Here is a 25,420-nt window from a genome sequence, read left to right on the forward strand (position 1 = left end):
AAGCAGGATGCCTGGGTGGCTCAGTTGGTTAAGCGGCTGCCTTAGGCTCAGGTCATGATCCCAGGCTCCTGGGATCGAGCCCTACATTGGGCTCCCTGCTCAGCGGGAAGCCTGCTTCTCCCTCTCCCTCTGCTGCTCCCCCTGCTTGTGTTCTCTTGAGCTCTCTGTCAAATAAATAAGTAAATAAAATCTTTAAAATATGTATATATAATGTCCATCCCCCCCATAGAGTTTATGCTATTTAAAAGTAGAAAAATTTGCAATGCCTCTTAAATATAAGCAGTTACCATTCCACCATAAATGCAATTCTGCACACTTCCCACTGATTCCTGTCTTTATAAGATCACCTGTCCACTCTCAAATAGCAATAGTCCATGAGAAGTCCTTGTCAGCAGAGGAGAATGGTGGGCTGGCTCTTACCCTTCATTCTGCGCTCTCCGTAGTCTCTAATTGTTCTGAGACACCAACCTTCTCACTTTCCCTTATGTCAGTTCCTTGTATTTTACTTCAACATTTCTGCTTTGCTGGTCCAGAAAAGAAGATATTATTTTCACATTTTTCTCATCTTTCCCGTCTGCAGAGTAGTGATTTATGGCATATGTATTACCGCCAATGGATCCTTTACAAGAAAGAGGTCCTCGGGCCAAGTGACAAAATCTTTCGCTTTCTTAGACTTGTTCTTTGCTCTCACCATCTTTTTAAATATTTACTTTCCTCCAGGTATTTTGGCCATTGGATTTCTGTCTTCCTAGGATGTCACAACCCTTGAACTAAGGACCCAATATTTTGTTTTCAGAATAAAGTACATTGAACCGTGTAGTTTTCAGATTAGGGAGAAATAAATGATAAAAAGGTAACTAATTGCCAACTTGGACTATTTGATGAGCAAGTTTTTTTTTTTATTTTAATTCAATTAGCCGACATATAGTACGTCATTAGTTTCAGATGTAGAATTCAACAATTCATTAGTTGCATATAACACCCAGTGCTCATCACATCACGTGCCCTCCTTTAATGCCCACTACTCAGTGATGAGGCAGTTTTTTAAAAATGTCATTCCATAGATTATTCAGCTAAAATGGAAGTGCTACGTAAATCCACACTGAGAACTGTGTCTGTGAGGAATATTTAATTTCAAATCATGTAAAGTCCGATTAAAAATAGATTTTTCCAGGGCACCTGGGTGGCTCAGTTGGTTGAGCGTCTGCCTTTGGCACGGGTCATGATCTCAGGGTCCTGGGACTGAGCCCAGCGTCAGGCTCCCTGCTCAGCAGGAAGCCTGCTTCTCCCTTTCCCTCTGCCTGCCTCTCTGACTACTTGTGCTCTCTTTCTCTCTCTCTGTGTGTGTCTCTCTGTCAAAGAAAGAAAGAAAGAAGAAAGAAAGAAAGAAAGAAAGAAAGAAAGAAAGAAAGAAAGAAAGAAAGAAAGAAAGAAAGAAAGAAAGAAAGAAAGAAAGAAAGAAAGAAAGAAAGAAAGAAAGAAAGAAAGAAAGAAAGAAAGAAAGAAAGAAAGAAAGAAAGAAAGAAAGAAAGAAAGAAAGAAAGATTTTTCCTTACAAGGACCCTTGTGATTATATTAGGCCCACCTAGATAATCCAGGACAGTTTCCCCATCTCAAGATCCTTAATCACACGTGCAAACTTCTCTTCGCAATGTACGTTCACAATTGACATAGATTTCCATGACTGAAACCTGGACGTGTTTGGGGGCGCATGTTATTCTTATGCATGGAGAAACAATATTGTAAATGTATACATCCCCCAAGTTTATTTGTAAATTTAACTTCATTCCAATCAATTTCCCATTGAGATGTTTCTGCAATTAATGAAATACTATGTATGAATTAGTCAGTTTTGAAAAAGAATAACTCAGAGGACAGGTGCTGTCAAATACAAAAACAGAGAAAGGATTACCTTACCTATTAAGGACCTCATCCCACTAATAATAAACAGAAGCATATACCAATGGAAATATGAGCAAGTGAAATCAATGTGCAATTCACAAAATTAAAATATAAAAGCTTTATCAGCCAGGGTGTGACCAGAGAAACAGAACCAGTAGGAGACTCATAATAAGGGATTTGTTACAAGGAGTTGGCATTGGTGATTATGGGGCTGGCTAGGCAGGTCCGAAATCCCTGGGCAGGCTGTTGGGAAGGGGTGGAGCTCTCCAGTTCGGGCAGAGACTGCAGTCTGCAGGCAGAATTTCTTCACTAGAGAGCCCCAGCCCTGCTCTTAAAGCCCTTCATCTGATTGGATCAGGCTTACCCAGGTTCTCTAGGGTAATCTCTCTTACGTCAAATCAACTGATTATAGACTCTTATCACAGCTACAAAGTACCTTCACCACAGCACTTAGATGAGTGCTTGAAGGAGTAACTGGGGACTGTAGCCTATCCATATTGACACATCAAAAAGACCATCACAATGTTCAATCACACCAATAATCTAGGAGAGAAACATTAATTTAAAAATACATTGTTTTCAGCAAATAAAGCCCAAATTATCTGAAAATATTAAAACTCAGTGTCAACATGAGGATAAGGCAGAAGACACCATCACTGGGGACCACAAGTTATAAGCCCTTCTTTCTGCCAGTGAGGCCTGATATCTCAGGGGCCCTAAAATTTTAGAAGGAAATTTCATGTGCAAGAAAACAGAGGATCAGTTAAATAAATTGTTATTCATCCCTGTGATGGAATACCAGATCATCATTAAACGTTAAGCTGAGGACAATATTTCTTGGAAAATGTCCACAATATATCAAGTAAAAGAACAAGTTAATAAATACCATACACACTTAATTTGGGGCAACAATGACTAAGAAGGATAGAAGTACATACATAAAATTTTAACAGTCATTATTTCTGGGTGATAGCACAATGGGCAAATTTTTATTGGTGATTTCAGAGATTTATAATTTCTATAATAAACATGCATTGGTTTTGAAGTTAGGCATATAACTGAGTCCAAACTCATTCTGCTCCCCACACAACAGGCAAGTAAGTCAAGAGGCGGGACACTGGGGTGAGAAAAGCAACTTTCTTCAGAAAGCCAGCAAGCCAAGGATCCCAAAGAACCATCTCCCCTGGGAACATAATTTGAGCTGCTTTTATGTTAGCAAAAGCATTAGGGGGTTGGAGTCAAAAGGTGACTGCTATCTGTAGACATCCAAGGAAGGTCGTGTAACTTCTTTGTCCTTGCTCAGTTATCTTTGCACCCAGGCATCTGGTCATGTTGTTCCTGTACATCTTAAACATAGAGTCATGGCTGTATGTTCTTCTTTATCTCCTTGGGTGAGGAAGGGTTTGGGTTAAAAAGCAGCTTTTTTTAGGAAATAGAGCTACCATATGATCCAGGAATTGCACTACTGGGTATTTACCCCAAAGATACAAATGTAGGGATCCAAAGGGGTACGTGCACCCCGATGTTTATAGCAGCAATGTCCACAATAGCCAAACTGTGGAAAGAGCCAAGATGTCCATCGACAGATGAATGGATAAAGAAGATGTGGTATACGGGCGCCTGGGTGGCTCAGTCGTTAAGCGTCTGCCTTCGGCTCAGGTCATGATCCCAGGGTCCTGGGATCGAGTCCCACATCGGGCTCCCTGCTCGACGGGAAGCCTGCTTCTCCCTCTCCCAATCCCCCTGCTTGTGTTCCTGCTCTCGCTATGTCTCTCTCTGTCAAATAAATAAATAAAATCTTTAAAAAAAAAAAAAAAGAAGATGTGGTATGTATATACAATGGAATATTATGCAGCCATCAAAAGGAATGAGATCTTGCCATTCGCAACGACGTGGATGGAACTGGAGGGTATTATGCTGAGCGAAATAAGTCAAACAGAGAAAGACATGTATCATATGACCTCACTGATATGAGGAATTCTTAATCTCAGGAAACAAACTGAGGGTTGCTGGAGTGTTGGGGGTGGGAGGGATGGGGTGGCTGGGTGACAGACATTGGGGAGGGTATGTGCTATGGTGAGTGCTGTGAACTGTGCAAGACTGTTGAATCACAGACCTGTACCTCTGAAACAAATAATACATTATATGTTAAAAAAAAAAAAAAAAGAAGAAGAAGATAGTAGGAAGGGAAAAATGAATGGGGGGAAATCGGAGGGGGAGACGAACCATGAGAGACGATGGACTCTGAAAAACAAACTGAGGGTTCTAGAGGGGAGGGGTGTGGGAGGATGGGTTAGCCTGGTGATGGGTATTAAAGAGGGCACGTTTTGCAGGGAGCACTGGGTGTTATGCACAAACAATGAATCATGGAACACTACATCAAAAACTAATGATGTAATGTATGGTGATTAACAGAACGATAAAAATTTTTTTTTAAAAAGCAGCTTTTTGCAAATCTCATTTGTTAGCAAAATTCCTTTGAAGATTAACAAGGCTACGTGCAGAACTAAGCAGAAATTTCTAAGCTATAGGTCACAGCAGCAAGGGAAATAGAAACATCATGGAGTCAGACATGCTAAGTTTCTACCTGTTGACTGAAGTTGTGGTCGTTATAATACTGAAGAGTTAAGTAATACCAGGAGATAGACTCTTGAATGTATAAGATGTTTGAGAGTCACCACCCATTCAAGTATTTAATCACTCAACCATTCATTCATTCAACAAATACATACTCTCCTTTTACTTTATGATAATCACTGTGGAGGTCAATGAAAATACAATAGTGAGTAAGACAAACTTAGTCCCTGCCTTTATGGGGCTTAGTGGGGAAAAGGGAAAATAATTTAAAAAATCATAAAAATACATATATAATTTACAGTCAATCATAAGTGTACCAAAGGAAAGAGTGCAATGAGTGTCCATGGCAGGAATCCAATATTTATATTAAAATTTTTCATGATTATCTTATCCAAATTGTGTGTCTCTGTGTACGTGTGTCTGTGTGTGTGCTGTGTGTCTCTATGTGTTGTGTATGTGTGTTTGCATGTGAATGCATGTGTGTTGTGTGCTGCCACCAAGATCAACATCTTAAATCACTACTCCAAAACTAAGAGAATGGAATTATAGAAAAAAATATCTAAAAATGCCTGAAAGGCCAAAAATTCTTCAAGAGAAATATTGAAAAAAAAATCAAACTATTGCATAATGAATCCTAAATAACGGGCCGAAAGCTCTGATTGGGGCACCCACGGTGGATTTACGGGTTTCTGCTGTGCCCATATCATTCATGCATTTTCCCCCCAGAATCTGAAAGATAGATCTAACAAGCTCTGGATAAACACTGGCTAAGACTCTCTAGTTTCCGCGGATGGAAAGGTGACATGACTTATTCCCTGTTATCATCGGTCTCCCATTAGGCAGCCTCAGCCAGGAGTCTGGATAGATCGACATGTCAGGATGGAAGCTTGGTGATAATTCAGGCTGGCGATCGGTTGAAACCAGTGCTCAAACAATTGGGAGAATACGGCCGTGCATAGATTCTTGTTAAAATGTGGGGAAAGTGAGAAGAGAAATAGGGTTTGAACTCTGACATGAATCAGACCACACAAACGGAGACTTGCCTACCAAATTAGGCCAGTTTTATTTTTTCCCTCTAGGTGAGACTGAACGGTGCTCCTTTTGGATGTGTTAGAAGTAGCATTGTGGAGAAGGGTTCATGCACAATCGGGAACAACAGATCTCATGCTCGGATATTTCAGCATGTGTGGCCACGGGGATTTGCTTCCTTCTGTCCTTCCAGGTGCAGGTTGTGTGCATTATTCCTGCCCACATAGTGATAGCACAGAGAGATTAGAAAACACATTCCTTAGCATGAGAGAGAAACTAGGTTTATAGACCAGCTACGACTTTTTTGCCAGTGTAGACCTATCTGTGCACTATTACTTTATTAACTAAGCAAACTGCTGGTAATTTTATGGAATTTTCCACTTCCATCTGTGTTAGACAGAATCCTAAAATGGCCCCCCAAATTCCCAGGCTTTGGTGTGCGTACCCAGCACAACACCCTCTCCTTAAGTGTTGGTGGGCCTGGCATAAGCAGGTGAGGCCCTCCTAAAAGACGCTCTAAAGTCGGAGATAGAAGACGCTCCCCTGTTGGCCTTGAAGGAAAACCTGCCCTGCGGCGGAGTGGACCCATGGCAGGGAGCGCCGGATGCTGAGGACCCCAGTGCCACATCCAGAATGAACTGAATGCTCCCAAACGCCCGTGAGCCTCGGATGAGACCACAGCCCTGACTGACGCCTTGCTTGCAGCTTTAGGAGACCCTGAGTGGAGGAAGGTCAAAGGTACAGACCCCCCTCCCCAACCTAAGGAAACGGATAGATAATACACGTGTCGTTTTCAGCAGCTAAGTAAGCGACAATTGGTTGCACAGCAATAGAAAACAGGCTTCATTTCTTAATCCAATTAGATGGATTATTTCTTCTTTCATTGCTCCGCCTGTCAGCATGATGTGTCCACAGACTGCTGACTTGAGTACAAACACATGCAAATATCATCCCCAGTGACATAGCTGGTTTAACAATCGAAAGACTAATGTTCAAACTGAGATCATTTCTTTTTTTTTTTTTAAGATTTTATTTATTTATTTGAGAGAGAGAGAATGAGAGACAGAGAGCATGAGAAGGAGGAAGGTCAGAGGGAGAAGCAGACTCCCTGCTGAGCAGGGAGCCCGATGCGGGACTCGATCCCGGGACTCCGGGATCATGACCTGAGCCGAAGGCAGTCGCTTAACCAACTGAGCCACCCAGGCGCCCCCAAACTGAGATCATTTCTTTGGGTTGACTCTCATAACTCCAGACGAGGAATGTTACAGAAGTTAGATTCTAGAACTCAGACATCTGAGTACAATAAAAATAAGGCACAATACTGGTTTCTTGCTCTTTGCCATTGGTTATGCTTAGCTCATCACTGCATTTTTTCATTTAGCCTCCCCAACAACCGTGTAAGCTGGGAGACACTATATGATCCTAATTTACAGGTGACAAAACCGAAAGTTAGAAAAAGTTAACTTGCCAAAGGGCACACAGCTAGCAAGGGGTCAAGCCCCAAAATGAACCCTCCGCGCCCCTCCTCCCCCATCTCCGTTTACAGGAGAGGGCTGTGCCTTTTACCCTCCTAGAGCCAAATACTTTTTCCCTAGAAAGTAAATGCATCATCACGGCAAATGCCTCTTGCCTGACTAAACAGGTGTTGACAATTCTTTTATTTTTCCCTCCATGTCCTCTTTAGGAGGATCCCTATCTCTGGTATCTTGAAATGATTCTCTTTCTGTTGTCGTTTTGTAACATATTTACTTAGTTGCAGTTAAAAGGGGGGGGGGCGGGGGGACAGAAAGACACAAACTCCAGCCCCAGCTGGTTCTGGGAATTTGCAAAGGCAGAGTCTCAGGGTGGGCTGTTTTGCTTGTCTGGGTCCCACTGCTCAGCTTAGACACATTTTCTTGACGTCCCAGTTTCCCTATGAAGCAGAGTCAGGCACTGTATCACTTTCCAAGATCGATAACGCAAGTCTAATTTTCCTAAGTTGATGAGGACCTGATAGATCAGATGACCTTTTGTTGGAATGTCATTTACAAGTATGATTAAATTATTCTCCATGGCTGAACTGATACCTACAACAGATAAATCTTCCTCCAGAGGCAGCAGAAAAATCTACTGCTTTACCCTCTCGTGCATTACAGCGATCTTTTGTAGGCAGATTTCAGATTTTCAGTTTGGGGTTTGAAAAGGTGACCCTGGAGATGATGACTTTTTTTTTTTTTTTTTAATTTGTTTTAGCTGACACTATTTTTCTCCAATCTGATTAACTAGATCTATATGACTATACCTTAAAAGGCAATTTATTTATTTAATCTGTTAGGGGAAATAGGAAAAAAATAAAAAGAATGCCAGGCAAATTTCTGGGACTATGTCTTCTTCAGAAGTAAGAAAAGTCATGGGGGCACCTGGGTGGCTCAGATGGTTAAGCGTCTGCCTTCAGCTCAGGTCATGATCCCGGGGTCCTGGGATCGAGCCCCGCATGCCTGCTTCTCCTTCTGCCTCTCTCTCTCTCTCTGTCTCTCATGAGTAAATAAATCAAATCTTTAAAAAAAAAAAAAGTCATGGACGTTTTTGAGCTTTTTCTATTTGCTACATCAAACGTTGCATCTGCCTGATCTTATGTAATCTTGGCAATAACACATGAGGTATAATCTTTGCATTTATTTTATATTTTGAGGGCCTACTGTCTGTCAAATGCTGTTTGGGTATCTGGGGAAAGAGCAGATCCTGCCCTCACTGAATTTATCCTGATTTGAAGAAACTGAAACAAAGATTAAGTGTCCACATTTTGTGTCTGGAATACAGTATGTGTTCAATAAGTGTCAAATGTATAAAATAGAATAAGGGTTGAGCCGGGTCTGCCTGTTTGTTCTCTGCCTCATGATAAAAGGGATGAAGAGAAGTGAGAAAATCATTACATACAAAGGTCCTCAAAACACTAAAAACAGAACAGCCTCTGTGTCCATCAACAGATGAGTGGATAAAGAAAATGTGGTACATACAGACAATAGAATATTCTTCAGCTGTAAAAAAGAAGGAAATCCTGCCATTTGCAAGAACATAGATGGACCCTGAGGGCATTAGGGTAAGTGAGATAAGTCAGACAGAGAAAGACAAATACACCAAACTCATAGAAAAAGAGATCAGATAGGCGGTAGCCAGAGGTGAGGGGTGGGGTGTGGGGGAATTGGATGGAGGTGTGTGAAAGGGTACAAACTTCATGGATGCATATTCCTTCCCACCAAAGTACACTGTTTGCCAGTTCTCTCAGAAGAAATTTTGGAGAGGTAAACTTTCTTGACTTGAACATATCTGAAAATTCCTTTTTGCCGGTATACCTTTTTTATTTTTTTATTTTTTTAAATTGTATTTATTTATTTGGGGGGGACAGCAGGAGAGGAAGAAACAGACTCCCTGCTGAGCAGGGAGCCCAACAAGGGGCTCAATCCCAGGACCCTGTACCTTTTTTAAAAAATAAACTACTTTGTTGATATATACAAACATAGAGAAATAGCACAAATCATAATTATGTAGCTCAGTACATTTTTGCAAATAACTGTATTAAAAAGAGCAACAATATCCAGCACCCACACCAAGTAATGGAAACTTAGCAGCATCCCAGAAGCCCCCATTGTGTATTTCTCTCCTTGCCCCAAAGATAACCTTTATCCTGATTTCTTACCCTATGCATTAGTTGGCATGTGTTTGAACTTCAAATAAATGGAATAATATCGTTTTAACATAGTTATTCTTTAGATCCTTCTAAATTGTTTTAGTATCTTAAGTCTTGTGGGGGTGCAAATTCTCCCCTTAGTTGTCTGTTAACTGTTCCTCATGGTGGAGCAAATCCTTATGCAATTTTTTATTATGAATTTCCTTTTGGTATAGGCATCTATTATTTTTCCTCTTGGATTCCCAGGTGTCCTGGTTTTTGAAGAGCCCATAAAGAAGAGTTTCGTGTGTGCTTTGACTTGCATTGACCACTAGGAATAGTCTTGGGTTATATGGACTGATCTGGTTTTAGATTCCTAGCCTGAAGTTATGAAAATTTCAGATTCCACACCCATGCATCTTACTTGAGATAAAAACATACATACTCCTGGGAGATCCCTAGTACTTTCTGTAATTTGCTCCCCATAAAACTTTTTGAAATTGAAGGAAATCTCTCTCTCTCTCTTTTTTTTTTTTTTTTTTGTAAATTCAAACCATACTCTATATAATGATGGAGATATATCAAGGTTTACCTGACAAATCACCTAAAGACCCACATGTTGCATAGTTTTATTCTTGGTTAACACATGAATATATCTTTTGCTCATCCCACTAACTGGGATCCAAATACCTAGAAGGATGGTCTATATTCTACAAATATATACAAATACAAATAATAATCTGTTGAGTTTTCCTTGGGGCAGGCATACTGAATCCAGTTTCCTCCCCTTGGTTTCTTGACCCCCTCCTGTCTTTTACCAGTGTTTCTTTCTGCTCTCTTGAATGGTTTGAATGTCCCACTGATGCCAAAGTAGCCAGCCCCAGGGTGGTAAATAACAGCTTGTATAGGTGTTGGGGGGAGGGGAGGAGAGGGAGGTGAGGCTTAAAATCCATCAGCAGTCAGACTTCAACAAAAACGGAAAAGAGTCCTCAGGACTCTTATAATTCTTTGTAGCTACCATTCTCCTTATCACCACACTAAATTCTTTGTGGTTTACTCAGTGAAGTCTTCCAAATTGACTATTTGGATTAGGAACCTGATTTTTTTTCCTAAGGTCTGAAGGAAACTCTAAAAGACTAAGTTCTTTGTGGGATCATTAAGCTCAGTCACTCCACCCAAAATGCAATGCTTTTGGAAAACCAAACTGACACTCGTTGAGTCCTTCTAGCTCTGTGAGAGCTGCCAGTCCTCTACCTTGGTTGTCCGAAATAAACCTCCTCCTGTAATTAGTTTTGCATCTCTGCTCAGAGGTTTCGTTCTGTCTGTTAATCGCCTTGTAACTCTTACTGCTTTTGGCAGTATCTAAGATTAGGTTAGCAGTGTGTTTTCCATTGTAGTCTGTGATCTTGTCTCCTGGGACCTCAGATGAATTGTGAGTTCAGCAATCACTCTCTTTCCTGCTACTTCCCCATCAGTACCCCTTGGTGGCTCTGTGCTTTTGCTTATTATCCTTTAGGTTAGGAAGGAGAAAGAGGAAATGTATCAAAGCTATTTCCTCCCCCAATACAAAACCGGAAAATGTATATTTTATACTTCCTCAAGCTTGCCTTGATATTCACATATTACAGGCTATATGAGTGATCTACGAGATCCTTAGAAATTTGCCTAATTGTAATAACATAAATTAACATGAATTTTACTACCATACAGAGTAGAAATGGATTTTAGAATGTCAATTAAGCATTTATCACCATGATGCATTCATATAAGTATCTAGCTTAACAAAAATAGGACATTTATTTATATGTTTGTATGTGTACACACTGCTATGATCTGAATGTCTGTGTCTCCTCAAAATTCATATGTTGAAACCTAACCCCTAAGGTGATGGTATTAGGAGGTGGGGCATTTAGGATTCGAGTCCTTATCAAAGCAGCCCAAGAAAGCTCCCTAGCCCTTTCCACCATGTGAGGTTACAGCAAAAATATGGTTGTTGAGGAGTCTTTCACCAGACACTGAATCTGCCAGCTCTTTGATCTTGGACTTCCTAGCCTCCAGAGCCACGAGAAGTAAATTTCTGTTGTTTATAAACTATCCAGTCTGTGGTATTTTGTTATAGCTGCAGGAACCAACTAAGACAAACATACATATTCACTACATGTTGTTGTGGTTGTTGTTGTTTTTTAATATTTACTTATTTATTTGAGAGAGAGAGAGAATGTGAGTATGGGCAGGGACAAAGCGAGAGGGAGAGAGAATCTTAAGCAGGCTCCATGCCCAGTACAGAGACCGATGTAAGGCTTGATCTCACAACCCTGAGATCATGACCTGGGCCAAAATCAAGAGTTGGACACTTAACTGACTGAGCCACCCAGGTGCCCCAGTACATGTTGGTTGTATGTAAATATGCTTAAAGCAATAAATTACACCTAGGGTAAGGGCCCTAACTCTTAAACATAAACCTTATTTAAGAAAATATACTCACTGACTTTTTTCTCAACCTTGAAAGCTTCAGTCAATTTCATTTAGTGATGAAAAAAATAACGTGACTGATAATCTAAAAATTCTGGCCAAATAAACATTGGGATAATGACATGATTAACTCTGATACTCTGATACTCTGTACATTGATACATTTCTTTGGCAAGCACAACTTCCCTGAAAGGATTGGGTCAAGTTTTAAAATCCTGGTACTTCACCACTGAAAGAAATGCACTCTGTATATTTCCCAAAGTATACTGAGGCTTAGATTATCTCAGCTGATAATTTTTGAGAGGAAAAAATAATAATAAAGCATTTTTTCTGGCTCCTCACACCAAAAGATCTTAGAGAAAAGTAAATTCGGATATTTTAATTACTCTGTTTTGGTTTAGAGTTCTCTAACTGTAATTAATCACAGAATAAACTTCTAAAACATAATTTAATTCCCAAAGTCATGCACTAAGCATCTTTGATTTTTCATGAGTTTGCCAATTGAAGTTCATTCTTCTCATCAAAGAACCCACTTGCATAGAAACAATTCATCTTACCCTGGTGGCCTCTTGATCACAGCAAGCAATTTGGCTCTGAAGTTTCAAAACTCATTTTTATATAGGGAAAGAAAATACATGTGTTACTCCTAATGGACGTTGTCAGCAGTCAACCTACCAATGATTGACATACTTCATTTTCTCCAATTCAAGAAAACTATTTCCTAATGTCTAAAAATTGATTCTGGATATTACCTATGATGTCATTCTCTTCTTTTATTCAAAGGCGGATAGAGTGCTGTCTAGAGATATGATTTTGTCCATATCTAAGTACATACTTATATCCATGTATCTCTCTCAGGACACAATTATAGGAATGGCTGGTAGTGCCTGTGTCTGGGGGACAAGGTTACAAGAGGCTTGTTTCATGTTTTACGTCTCTATTGTTCGAGGAATTCACAGTCATGTTTATGATATATAAATCTCAGCCTACAAACTCAAGTATACGAAGAGGAATCTTTTCTCAGAGTGTGTCTTATCTCCATAAGAGACACACCTCATGTCGAAACAGCAGCTGGAAAGCAGAACAACAATCAAAATTTCTGCACTCCCTTCCTTTTGCCTTGGTGTTCATGGACACGCTTTTCCCCTCTGACCTTTCTGTGCTGGTCCGTGGAACTCTGCTTCTCTCTCCTCCTCCTGACTGTGAGGCTTCTTCACGCCCTCTGGATGGCCTTACATCAGTTTTTCTTCTGCTCTCAGACATGTGTGAAACGCCCTCCATATTCTTCCCTGCTCTGGCTGGCAGAAAACTCTGTGAAGCCCTCCTACTCGAACGTATTATGAAGATACACAGTAAACAAGAAAAAGCCAGATAGTAAGACCTGCCGGGAAAAGTCTGGAAAGCAGATACTGATGACAACATCCATCTGCCTGGGACGAGGCAGCTACTGCAGAGGGCACACTCAAGGATGGTTTCTTGGAACTGGTTCCAGTTGAGCGGAAGTGCCCCTCACTGTCTCCATCATAGGATTGTAAATTTAAGGTAGGACGTGATCAAAGTTACTGAAGAACTGAAGGACCAGGCTTAACAAGGGGTGGGAAATGGTGCAACATGTGGTGTCCAGGTAACAGATATTGATCAGTCATCACTTCTGGGCAAGGACTACTGGGCAGAATGAGGGCCAGTATTGGTTTTCTCCATCCTTTGTTAGGTTTCATTTAAGACTCAACATCTGTGGGAAAGAGTCTAAGAGCCCATGCTGGGGTCATGGAAGACTAAGGAAGCTCAGGATATCTTTCTTGCCAGTTTCACCAATAATTCTCCCAAAGGACGTTGCGCTATAAGGGATTCCACCAAAAAGGGGGATGCAGGGCTGGTGCCTGGAAGGGGATGCTGAGCAACCAGGAAACCACAAATATCTCAGAATGTTCTTAGGGCACATGAAGAGCATTCTACTATTTTACTTGCTAAACAATCGTCACAAATTCTTACCATTGTATTAATACCCACAACTAGGATCACACTATAGTTCCACTCAGTATACCCATTTTGGGAAAGAAATCTGTATTCTAATGTATTATTGGCTCAACACGCAGTGAAGTTTCTTCTCTAAGAATAAGGTCAAATTATTTCCCACCCTCCCCCAAATCTCATATGAGAAGTTCGGTAAGTAGAATTTAAAAAATTAAAAATGAGGCAGACATCTCGATCCATCCCAAGGTTTATTTATGCACCTATCCAAAGCTCTTCCAGTATTCTAGCAGACACTCAGTGGGCTTAACAGTGAGGCAAAAGAGTACAGAGTTGGAAGGAAAGACCTGACTTTGACTTTTGTCTTTGTTCGTCACTAATTATATGGCTCGGGCTACTTATAAATACTGCTAAAGCCCCTTTTCTTATCTTTTAAGCAGGAAAATAATACAACAACATTGGTTTATGTCTGAACAAATAACGTTAAAGTCTGCAAGAAGGAAGTGCTTAATTAACAATACATCTATTGCTCATCACTAACACCAATGTTCTAAAGCCAATCTTTTTCACCAATTTAGCATTTATGCCAAAGAAAATTGACCACTGGGGTTTAGAACTAGACACTCTAAACTCTGACTCTCCCTTCAAATGAGCTGTCCTTCTTCATCTTACAGTTTCCTTTTTTCCATAAGCTAACTTTAAATTATATTTGCTTGTATTGTCATAAAATTACATTTTGCAAGTTGTATTATGCTTAGATTTTAGTTTTACATTAGGTGACTTGAGAGGGAGTGGGGCCTGAAGCAGAATAAGCCTGGTTTACAACCATTCCAGACAAACCTTTGTGCTACCAATAATTGTGTATAACATTTATAATCTCTGAATGGCATCTATCCATTTGATTAAGAAATTTGGCTTTCTAAAAATTTCCACTTTGCATTCCCACCATCTTTACTTTTCCACAATCTCCTGTTCCAAAAGTCACCATTCAGTTTATTTATTTTCCAAAATAAACACATCATTTAAAGATTATAAAGCTCTTCAGAATTGGCAGTAAGTCTTTGCATTGGAAAACCTTTCTATGTAATTATATTGTTGGTTTGAAACATGGGTACCTCTTCCATTTCAATGCTGTCTCATCTAAAGGATGGCTTGGAGTCCGGGGAAACATAATTAGAGAGGAATTACCCTCAGCATAATCTTTGTTCTGTGATTTACATTAATATTAAATGTCACTATGCATGTTGCATACCCTGAGGCTCTTTGCTCCATTAGGGGGTAGAAATTGCATTATATATGCAGGTCTGACACTAGACATAGTAAGGATTCTTTTTAATTTCATTTATTTATTTGAGAGAGAGCGCAAGAGGGAGAGGGACAAGCAGATTCTGCACTGAGCACAGAGCCCGACGTGATCACAACCCGAGCCAAAACCAAGAGTCGGGCGCCCAACCAACTGAACCACCCAGGCACCCCAGGGGTTTTTTTTTAAAGAACAGTCTAAAGTCAAATCTTGTCCAAGCAGCTAGTTAAGGGCTGACTATATTGTCTGATAAAAGTGCAGAGATAAAAGCAAGAGGCAATCAAAACTTGGGAAAGAGGCAGATGGCAATATCTGCACTTACTGTATCTTAATATGTTTCGGTCTTAAAATGTCTGAGAATTGAATCTTAACCATATGCTTAGCATGTTTTCTCCTTACTCTATAAAATAAGTAAGTTCACAGTATAGATTTATAACAAGTTCTCTGACAACAATGCCATTCCATAACAAACAGAATGAAAGAGAAAGATGTCAGGCACTCCCATGCTGTCTTCTTGGTCTGGGAGCCGGAGGACCACCCACATCCAGCGTGGCATTCACATTGCACCTTAAAGCCACCTTGTCACCACACGAGACCCTCTGATGATCAGGTTTAGTTTATTTGCGAAATGCGTGTTGCTGTGTGTTTCCTTTGTAACTGCAGGTTTAAAGGGATTTAGAAGATTCTAGCTTCAAAAGTCAAGCAGGTGCTTGACTCAGGTAAGGTTGTTTTGGGGGTTTTTTTGTTTGCTTTTTAATAAAGCAACCAGGGTCAGGAAAATTGAATGTTTTCCCTGTGGGTAGCTTAATAACAAAGTCAATTGCTGGGACAATGGGGGCTGTTTCTACACTGGCAAAAAAAAACTGTGAAACATTGTCTCCAGCGTTGGGGTTTTCCACCACTAAGAAAGTAACCACAATTAGTTTCTCTTTCTTTTTCTTCTTTTCTCCTCTTCTCCTTCTTCTTCTTCTTCTTCTTCTTCTTCTTCTTCTTCTTCTTCTTCTTCTTCTTCTTCTTCTTCTTCTTCTTCTCCACCTTCTCCTCCTCCTCCTCCTCCTCCTCCTCCTCCTCCTCCTCCTCCTCCTTTACTGCTTATATTCTTTTAAGAACTTATTTATTTTGTCTGGGTCTGTAACCAGTTATTCATAGGTCTGACTGCCCCTTAAATCCTAACTACAGAGCAGACAACATATTTGAGACATTTCATATCCTTAGTAATTGAAATATTATCCACAATAGGTGATGAAGGAAATAAATGGTGGTCTGAATAGTGAACGAGAGAATCTCGGGGTAACAGAAAGGGAGGAATATAGTCGGTTAGACTGAAACTAGCTTTTCTAAATTACAACAGACATTTCACCATGATAATTTAGGAATGGAGGGTATATGGATAAATTATTTCCTTTAAAAATGTTCAAAATAGGGGCACCTGGGTGGCTCAGTTGTTAAGCATCTGCCTTTGGCTCAGGTCATGATCCCAGGGTCCTGGGATTGAGCCCCACATTGGGCTCCCTGCTGAGGGGAGCTTTTCCCTCTCCTACTCCCCCTGCTTGTGTTCCTTCTCTCGCTGTGTCTCTCCCTGTCAAATTAAAAAAAATAAATCTTTAAAAATGTTCAAAATAAACTCGGGAGAGCTATGGTCTAAGACCGTCAAGTCTTAACTGATTAAAGACAGCAGTTTATCCCCACCCCCAAATATGTGTGTGTGTGTGTGTGTATATATATACACACATATATATATATATCTCACAATATACTTGTTTTCATTTTTAATCTTCTATGTTTACTTTTATATAATTTTCTTAGTGATAAACTAATCACTTCAGTGACTGACCAGGGTTTAACATTACTCATGCGTTTGCAATTGGTCTTTATTGAAGTTACAAAAAAAGGGGAAAATTTTTAAATTTTGTCCTCAAATTTGGAGGTCAAGAATGGAAAAAAATCTAATTGTGGAATAGAAGTAAATAAAGCCTTCAGCTTTTCAGGGTATACTTCACCCTTTACACATACAGATGTGGAGAATCAGAACGATCTGGGAGAGAAATGCCAAACCCCCTTGCAGTTTAGAATAGCCAGGATTGCATCCATGATGAGCACCTACAGAAGGGCAAGCAGGGACCCACCTGAAGTTCAAGGAAGTTCAAGGCAATGTGAACCTACAGCTGCCAGTAAAATGGAATCCGATGACAGGTGTCTCGGCAGCTCTGTCAGTTAAGCGTCCAACTCTTGATTTCAGCTCAGGTCATGATCCCAGGATCGTGAAATTGAGCCCCACGTCGGGCTCCACACTGGGCATGGAATCTGCTTTAGATTCTCTCTCTCCCTCTCTCTCTGCCCCTCGTCCTCCCTAAAAACAAAAACAAAAGCAAAAACAACAACAACAACAACAAAAAAAAAACAAAAGGAATCAGTTGAGGTGTTTTTCTTTCCTTCCTTCGGAGGTCTTCTGAGGTGACAGAGAGAATAAGGGACCTGGATGCAGGGGAACAGTGACAGAGCTCGTATTTATTGTTCCAAAGCAGCATCAGCGTTACTTTGATTGGGCTGTTTGTTCTGAAGGCCACTGTCATTTGGATTTGGATTGGCTACTGAATCACCCCTCTATTATTGACTTGTGTATTGTTATGGAGCTGATAAAAATGTGTGGGTTGGTTACAAGTTCCAAGGAGCTTCATGCAGCCCTACAGCACAATTCTACGTGTTCTTTGGAATCATTCATTTTCTGAGTATCAGGATGTGAAAGACTTCTCTATATAAAATTGAAAATAGTTTATGCCCAAGGACCTGGGCTATTTTTTCTATTCCATGCTGCTGTTTAAAACATTTAGTGATTGTTAATGTTTGTATAATCCTTATACAAAATGTAAGGAAAACAATGCATTCATCAGTTCAAGACAAAAAATTTTATAAGAAAAACATTTTGACATGTCTGGAAAGCATCATGAATGATGATGGGTTTTGATTAAGGATCCTCCTGTTTGTTTCTTAGCCACATTGAGGTACAGAAGACCACACAGTTATGCTGCTGGTATAGTCCTTGCCTTTTCTTTTATGCTTTTCAGGCAATAAAGTTCAACAAATACTTACCAAGCATCCTTTCATTAAACATTATCTACCTAGACAGCTTAAACCAAAATTTAAGTTAATCTTTATGCACCCTGTGAGTGCTCCTTCACTCATGTACTCCAAGACAGGTTTGTTTCTAGACAGAAGAGAAATTGCTAAAATGAATGAATGCATGATATTCCAGGTTTGAATTACGTGTCCTAGAAAATATCCTAGGGAAGATGTTGTGGGTCATTGGGAGAGGCCTGTATGTTCTTTGTTACTTACCATATTCAAACTCTGAAAAAAGTTTTCTATATAGTTCTCTGCGGCTAAGAGCTTGCATTCCTCCATAGAGAAACAGACATGAAATAAATAATACTTATAGTCCTGGTCATAGTCATGGTCAGAGACCTATTTATAGTTGTACATGTCTCTCTGATAAGAGCCAGAAAGACAGTTAGCTCTTACCATATGTCAGACACTCTCCTGAATTGCCACCCAAAGTTATTCCCCTTTTATAGGAAAGTAACATAACATAACTGGGAACTTTCTTTTCCAGCATGTGTTCAATACAATGGCCTCCAGAAGCAAGCTACGAAGGTAGAATTTCATTCTGTAGGTCTCTTCATCCTCCCTGAAACCCGTTTTTCACTTGAGTTCTAGAGCACCTTCTCCTGTTTTCCCTCCTTCTTCACTGGCTCCTAGTCCTCGTTGTCCTTGTGGACAATGCATTATCTCCCTAACCTCTAATGTTAGTGGACCCCAGCACTCAGTCTGCAGACTCATTCTCTATAGTCATTCCCAATGGGATATCATCAAATCTTACAACTTTAAATGTAACTACACATTCCATAAATTTATATTTATGGCCTGGACTTTCCCCCTAGAACAGATACTTCTATCCAGCGGTCTACTCAAGAAGATCTCTACTTGCTTACCTATGGATTTCAAATTTAACATGTAAAAATGCAACTCCTGATCTTTCTCCCCAAATCTGTGCTTCCTTTTGTCTTCCCATAGAAGTAAGAGACAAGCCATCCTCCCAGTTGCTTTAGCACAAAAAAAAAAAAAAAAAAAAGTTTTTCCTATGTCACATATCCAGTCCTGCCAGTTCTACCTTCAAATTATGTCCATCCTCCATGCATTCCTCACCACCTTTACTGATTGCATTCTGGCCAAACCATCACAAACTCTCTCTTGGATGACTGAAAAAGCCTACCAACTGGTCCTTCCTTTGCTTTCTCTCTCCTTCTTGCCTTTACTCCCTCTTTGCTCAGAGGGAAACAGGGGATCCTTTTAAAGTATAAACCCAATGAAGTCACTCCTTCTCCCAATGGAAAGGACCTTGGACAATGGACCAGGTATCCAAGGTGGGTGTTACCTGAATGGTGTATTAGAGACACAAACAAATATATTCTCTCTCTATCTCTGTGTCTTGCTGTCTCTCCCCCATCTTCCCCTCTCCTTCAAAAAAGAAAAAAAACTGTAGATGCTTCTGAAATTTGGAGAGGGTCAGATGTCAAATACTTGAGTCTGCCCATAAATACCCCAGACGAATTTTCCTCTGAGTATGTTGACACTCCTGGATCAGAGCCTGCTACCAGAGAATGGAAATAAGCATTTCTACTTTTATTTAGAAATAATAGAGCATAGCAGTTAAGACCCAGATTAATCATGACTCTGCCACTTACTAGCTGTGACTTACCTCTCAGTACATGGGGATAATTATGGATTTATCTCATGAGTTTGTTGATAGATAAATGAATGAATTCATGCAAAGTACCCAAAAAATGTATTTAACATATAGGAAGCACAGAATAAATATTATCTTTTTAGACTCAGAGCTATTAACACTGATTCCTCTGTAAGAAAATTCTCATAGTCATTTCAGATCCTACTTTAGCTAATCATTTAATAAAATGCTTATGGAATGAGAAACACTGAAGATGCAAAGATAAATAGTATGATCTCTTCCCTCCGGAAGAGAGGAGTGTAACACATAAGTAATCATAACTATAAATGGCAATAATTACTGCAACATTTGAAGTCCAATTGGTTTAAATTAATTTTAAAAACATGATTTGACCTATTTACAATGGATTAGTTTATATATAAAATATATATATATATTTTATATATATATAAAAATAAATTTACTTAAGAGTAAAATCATTAAACCATGGATGATAACATATATTATTGAGGTGATTTGGAAGCAGAAACAGTAGATAGCTCAGCAAAGATGCATCTGAGTCTGAGTTAGAAAGGAAATGCCAAAGTTAAGAACGAAATGTGACATTGATATATTAATCTTTAGATGACTAGGAAAATCAATAGATTGAACTAAATTGTTTTTGAGAAAAGATGCCATAGTCATATTTACTTGTTTTGTAGTCATATTTACTTCTAAACTCATGTACACATTAAAGGGTAATAGGTTGCAGATCTATAACTAAGATCAGAGAATGGAAAGAAGAAATACTGGTATCAAAAAAAGTGGTTTAAGTGATTCATATTGAGGTTAAAATCTTTATTTGGCTTCTGCACCTCAGGGAGCAATGAAGACCAGTGACTCTCCATTAAAGCAGGGCCAGGGTCTCATAGGGCAGGAAGGCTGGGGACATGCTCTTGACACATGAGCACAGGCAGCAATTGGTGTCATGAGTGGGAACTGGCAGTCAGGATATTATGCCTATTTTTGTGCCTCCATGATGGGTAGCGTTGGTGGAATCCCAAAACACTGTGCTTGCAAACCTTATCGTATGTTAACCAAGGTTCGTGTCTGAAGAAGATGTGGGGCAGGGGGCAATTGAGGGGCAAGAAGAAATTAGAATAAAATAGAGTTAAATTAGATTAAAGTAACATAAAACAAAATAAAAAATGAAAAGTAAAATAAAGGGAGGGTAAGCAAGGGAGGAATTCAGCAGGAAGTTCGGGATACTTGGGATACTCCAGCATGTCTGTTTCCATAGTCCTTCTCCCCTGGCTTCAGCAAATGTCCCTGAATGAGCAGCAGGATCATCCACTGTCCTTAGACAATAAAATGTCATCTACCCCAAGAATGTGGCAGACCATCTCCAACAGGGGTTATTCATAGGTACAAAGCTCCTCCAAGACAACGTGAATGTTGGAGAACTGATTATCTCAATTTCCATACGGAACAATTTCCCTTAAGGCACCAGATCTTGATTGTTTTCTAAATGATCACATTTTGTGTTTACTTTTGTTGTTTGTTGTGGTGGTGGCTTTTGTTGTTGCTTTGTTTTGTCTTTTGACAGGAATGCTGAGGAGGTTCAAGATGATTTAATCAGCAAAAACTTGGCCACTGATTTGGGTATAATATATACTTTGTTCAGCAAAAAACCAAGAAGTCACTATTTCAAGAAAATGGTATTTCGATTCCAGGGCAGGCCTTTTTCATTTTTGTTTAATGTCTTACTCAGGTAAAAAGCACATTTCTTAGTATATAACAGTAATATCATTTTTTACTAGGGCTGTTTAACACAGTAGAGAGTAGTCTAGGTATAAATGATCACTTTGAAAATAAGACACTCCCATCCTGATTTGAAATTTGCCAAGAAAGTCATTTTTTACAAAATGATCTATGGAGCCATTCTACAAGATTATAAAAAAAAAACTGTAAAATATTTAGAGGGCAATAAAAATGCAATGTTTTCTTTGCCTTCCTCATACTAATTTCTACATTTATTTTTATATCAAGGAAAATTCAATAGTTTTAAAACATGAAATTCTTCATGAGAGGTGGGGCTGAAGATAGCAAGCCATAAAGAAGGTTATAGAATGTTTCTGCCATTTTGAAATGTAGAAGGAGCTTGATATGTGCCTAGTATTTGACTCAAAGACCGCTAGCAAGAAAATAGATTCACAGTTATTTTTTAAGCCCCTGTTCCCCTTTGATAAATAAAAAACATTGTGTGCTCTTCTTTTAAAGCTCTTTGAATTTTCAGGATAATTGGTTATTATCAGTAAATATAAATCAAAGCAAATGGGGGAAAAAAAGTACTGTTTATGTACAAACTCACGTTATCTCCAAAGAATGTGATCCCTTCAGGGGCCAGAGGGCAGGACCCACCTTTCCATGCTCTTCCACCCTCATAAACCACTGCACAAGATCCCACAGATTTATGCATATTCACTAGCTCTTTATGTTATAATGTCCTCAGCAATTTGGGGGAATATCAAAACAGGTAAAAATTATTGAGGCCTGACAGCTGCAAAAGGTCACCAAATTAAATTCATGAGGTTTATCTCCAGTGCATCATAACAGAGACAGAAATTAACTGACCCTCACACTTTGTAAGAAACATTCTCCAATCCTTTTTACCATCTGGTTTCATGAAAGAGCCAGACTCCTTTGACTATTTTATTTTTTTATCCTTTGACTATTTTAGACTTCACGCAAATCAGAACGTAAATTAACCAGCTATAGAACATGCATTTTTTCAAAAACCCTTGATTGTCAGAATAAAATCCAGAAGGTTGTGAGAAAAGGGATTGGGATATTGAAGGACAGACAGAGAGATGAAGTAATGGAGGAAGCCACAGATATTTAAGAATCTGATTCATTAAATAGAGGTGGAGAGAGCTATTCCTGCCCAAAATATTTCTGGGATTGAATTGCCCAACACCCTAAAGAGCAGGAGCTCAGATTTGGGTTTCATTTACTTTAAGAAAATGTATTTATGTGTTTTTTTTCTCTTGTACATGAGTCTTCTTAAACAATGTATAGCATTAATCTTTTTAAAGACAATCATTGATTTAGGAATCTAGTGGGAACACAAAGGAGGATATTTGGAAACAGGCAAGGGCACACAGGGAAAGGGCCCACAACCCCAAGGGAAACCAAGAGGGCCAATGCCAACATAGATCTTCATAGTTGAGACACTAAAAACAGAGGTGGGAACTCCCAAATTCCTGGAGGAATGCAAATCTATAGAGTAGTCACTTTTCTGCTAAAGTGCAGAGTTTCATATCAGGTATGTTAGCAGAAAAATTAGGACCTAAGACAAGGATAGAGGAAGATTCTGGAATGCCAATGTTCCTACTACCTGGATTCATGCTCTGTGTAATGCTCTGTGTAAGAGCTCAGGCTGAATCTAGAGCCTCGTGTTAATGAAGAGAATGTGGCACAAGTGAGGGGATGTCAGTTCTGGAATCAGGTTATAGAAACTGATTCCCATCTTGCTCATGTTCTCTCAGTCTTTTACTTGATCACTTGGACAAAGACATAGTTGCCAGTTGCCCATCGAGAGGCCCATGAGACCAGGAGGAGGACCACCAGCCAGCAGCTAATGAGGAACTGAGACCTCACTTCAACCACAAGGAATTGAATCCCACCCACAACCATGAGTGAACTTGGAAGCAGACCCTATCCCAGTTGAACCTTGAGATGATTGTGGTCCCAGTTAATACCTCGGGTGTAGTCTTGAGAGACACTCTGAGACTGAGAACCCAAGTGAGCTGCTACCGGATTCCTGCCCCACAGAAACTGTGAGATAATAAGTATGTCTTAGCCACTGAGTTTTGGGGTAATTTGCTACAAAGGAAGCATGAACTAAAACAGGGTTTCCCAAGTGCCATTTATTCAGTCCTATATCACCTTGGCAACTTCGTCTTAAATGTTGTGATGTGCTGAATAATGCCCTTCCCCACAAAGATGTCTATGTCTTAATCCCAAGGATTTGTGAATATGTTACCTTACATGGCAAGAGGGACTTTGAGATGAAATTAAATTAAGGATTTCAGTTTGGAAGTTTATCCAACATTATCCGGGTGAACCAAGGTAATAAGACAGAGGCAAGAGGATGGAAGTCAGGAAAAGAAAAAGCGACTTGAGCACAGGTTGGAACAATGCACTTGGAGAGGGAGGAAGGAAGCACAAAGCAAGGAATGGGGGCACCTCCGGGAGCTGGAAAATGTGAGGGAAGAGGAATGGATTCTCCCAGAGCCTCCAGAAAGAACACAGCTCTGCCAATACCTTGATTTTATCCCACAAGATCCATTTTGGGCTTCTGACTTCCAGAATGGCAAGATAGTAAAATTGTGTTCTTTTCAGTCATTAAGTAGTGATAATTTGTTATAGTAGCAATAAGAAGTATACATATGTATGAACCCTGTCCTATTACTTTCCTTAAGTCAGCTCACTTTTTGTACCTATATACATAACTGCATACATTTATTTTAAATAAAACCTGTGCTCTAAGTTTGGTGTGCTGGTTTTGCATCCCGCCCCCAGGTACAATATATTATTAAGACAAACACATATCTCAATTGCGGTTGAATGGTGTACATTGTACCGCCTAAAATCATCTTGTGTACTAAAGCCTATGAGGACCACATTTTGGGACACAGAGGCACGGGAGAGATGCCACAGCAGGCCTTTCAGAATTCAGTCCTCTGGGCAGGATATGGCCATGTTTGCTCAAGTTCTTTCTGGCTGTGAATACAACAGAGCTGGAAGTGATCACTAACAACTACAAATCCTCCAGCTGAATCTTCTTATTTAATTAGGCTTTTCAAAGTTGGAGAAAGGCTTCACTGAGTCCCAATCTGCTGAGTATGAGTAGGACTTCCCCATAGAAAGCACAATTTTTTGCCTTCATCATGAAACTGAGTGAGGCTAGAATGTGCTTTGCTTTGAATGTGCTTTGCTCCTTGGAGAGGGAACGGTGGTCTACTTAGAAATATGATCCAAACATCAGTGAAATAAGCCCAACTGGCTGGGAGCTTTACAGTAGATCAGTGGTTCTCAACTTGGGCTTTTTTCCTCCAGGTAGTATTTGGCAATACCTGGGGCTATTTGTGGTTGTCAGCTCAGGACTATTTTGGGTATCTAATAGACTCCAAGGATGCTGCAAAACATCCTACCATGCACAGGACATCACACACACACACACACACACACACACCAGTTACTCAGCCCAACATATCAGGGTGCTGAGGATGAGAACCCCTGCAGTAGGTGATGAATGTGCTAAATCTATTAAATTATTAAAAACTTAGAGAAGGGTAAGATCAGACACACTGGTTCTCTGGTATTAGTGTAGACTGTCCTTTGAAAGCATACAGGATTAGAAAGAAACAGTCCAGACAATTGTATGAGGAGCAGGAGAGTAGAGAGAAGGAGAAGAAAATAGTGACAGGAACTGTCAAAAGTGATGACTTCTCTGCAGTGTTGGATGCTATTTTATGTTCTACCCACCAGGAAACTGTTACCTTCACCTCAAAAGCAGGACGAGAGGGTAGTGCAGGGTTAAAGGAAGTGTTCTGCTCACATCCCTTCCCCTCCACCATCACAGCACAAGGTCAGAGAGACAGAAAGCAGAAAGAGAAGCTCGGACCATGGAGAGCACCATGCAGAAAGAGCAGCTGATGAAGGCTAACATTTAAAAATAAAGAAGGGTAAATGCATGTCCAGTTTTGTAAGAAGCAGCTAAAACATATTCCCT

The sequence above is a fragment of the Mirounga angustirostris genome, unplaced genomic scaffold (assembly GCF_029215605.1).
Source record: "Mirounga angustirostris isolate CCGP_5_RB_7025 unplaced genomic scaffold, mMirAng1.0.hap1 SCAF_10, whole genome shotgun sequence".
Classification (NCBI taxonomy): Eukaryota; Metazoa; Chordata; class Mammalia; order Carnivora; family Phocidae; genus Mirounga; species Mirounga angustirostris.